The 697-nt window shown below is 54.7% G+C and overlaps 1 protein-coding gene across 1 annotated transcript in view; it reads right to left on the minus strand.

The window, feature by feature from the left end:
- The window catches only part of FGF9 (fibroblast growth factor 9), a 30,442-nt gene that overhangs the window by 28,286 nt on the left and 1,459 nt on the right, over positions 1–697 (minus strand). The window lies entirely within an intron of this gene.

A 697-nucleotide genomic window follows, 5' to 3' on the forward strand; every position in this document is an offset into this window, starting at 1 on the left:
AAACCTGCGAGTGCGAGCCTCAGCCCTCTCCCTTTCCCTCCCCCCCCCGCCCCTTGCCTTCTGCGCCCTTTGGAGATCATCTCCTACAACACCGGTATTATCTAAACAGCTTCACAAAGCAATAAAATACAGTTTAGATATGGTTCAACATCTGGCATTAAAATACGAAGAGAGAGAGAAAAAAAAAAGCACCACAGGACTTTGTTTTTACGAGCGAATTTAAGTGCTGTCAGGTTGGTTCACTCACAAGTTAACTCCTTCCAACAGCTGGGAGCGTGGCGAGCTAACCTGGCATGTTTTCCTCACCCCTCCTTAAAAAAAAAAACCAAAACACCAAACCCAAACCACAAAGAATCGGGCTCATCCGGGCTGTATTAGTTACTTTGGTACAACCAATCCGCCGGGCCTTTACCAGTTTCCCTGGCAGCAAAGAAGCCACAGGCCCACTTGACTCGCGTGTGCGGGTGTGCACGCACAGGCTCTTCGGAGTGGCCGGAGCCATGAGCCCTCCGAGCCCTCGCTGCTGAGTCACAAATAGCGTCCCCTGGAAATGAAATCCAAGCAACGCTCGCTCGAATTCGCTTGCCAGCTCGCCACGCCACGCCGAGCCCGGGAAAGGCAGGTTTTGGTGCAGGCGGGCGAGGGGTGAGGACGGACCCCACCTGCGCTCCCTCCCTGCCGGGGCTGTCGGAGCGCC

This window comes from Charadrius vociferus, unplaced genomic scaffold (assembly GCF_000708025.1).
Source record: "Charadrius vociferus isolate BGI_N301 unplaced genomic scaffold, ASM70802v2 scaffold278, whole genome shotgun sequence".
In the NCBI taxonomy this organism is placed as follows: domain Eukaryota; kingdom Metazoa; phylum Chordata; class Aves; order Charadriiformes; family Charadriidae; genus Charadrius; species Charadrius vociferus.